The 778-nt window shown below is 51.2% G+C and overlaps 1 protein-coding gene across 1 annotated transcript in view; it reads left to right on the plus strand.

The window, feature by feature from the left end:
- The window catches only part of LOC119586980, a gene marked incomplete in the record, with an annotated part of 81895 nt that overhangs the window by 15063 nt on the left and 66054 nt on the right, over positions 1-778 (plus strand).

A 778-nucleotide genomic window follows, 5' to 3' on the forward strand; every position in this document is an offset into this window, starting at 1 on the left:
CTTCTTTTCCATTCTCCTTCTCTCTGTTCCCCTTCTCATTGTCTCTATTCTCTTCTCATCCTCCTCTCCCCCTTCACTATCCCTTCCTTCTTCCTTTTCTTCCTTTCTCTTTTTCCCATTTTCCCTCCTTCCCTTATTTATTTTCCCTTTCCTTCATATCTCTCTTCCCCTTTCCCCATTTACCTTTCCCCCTCTCACTTATACCTCCCATCCTCCTCCTTGTCCCTCTTCCCTCTTCCAATATTCCTCTTACATCTCCCTCTCCCTCCCTTCCTCGCATCATGTCTCTCTCCCTCCCTTCGTTACATTTCCCAGAACATGATCGGCGATTGTGTGTTTTAATCTTCACAGAGATATCGTGAGGGAGATACACTAAGGTTAAAGATCCCTCTCTAGTTTACCTTTGCTGGCGCTTATCTCGGGGTCAGTCCACAGTGCATGGGAGTCAGGTGATAATCATGGGGGGAGAGGGAGTAGGTAGGTGGGAGGAGACAAAATGGAAGGGGGGGGTAGGGGGAGATAAGGGAGGATGGGAGAGTGGGTAGGGGGGAGATAAGGGAGGATGGGAGAGTGGGTAGGGGGGAGGTAAGGGTGGAAGTGGGGGTAGGTAAGGAGAGAGACAACGGGGGGGGGAGGAGAATGTAGGGGGGGAAGGGGAAAGGTGGGAGTAGGTATTGGGGAGGCAGTAGGGAGGGGGTAGAGGGGGGGAGGGGCAGATAAGGCATCGATAAGACCAAACAGAGTAGCTCTTAAGTAAACAAAGTCCACCTGGTAACAC

Source organism: Penaeus monodon, chromosome 22, assembly GCF_015228065.2.
Source record: "Penaeus monodon isolate SGIC_2016 chromosome 22, NSTDA_Pmon_1, whole genome shotgun sequence".
In the NCBI taxonomy this organism is placed as follows: Eukaryota; Metazoa; Arthropoda; class Malacostraca; order Decapoda; family Penaeidae; genus Penaeus; species Penaeus monodon.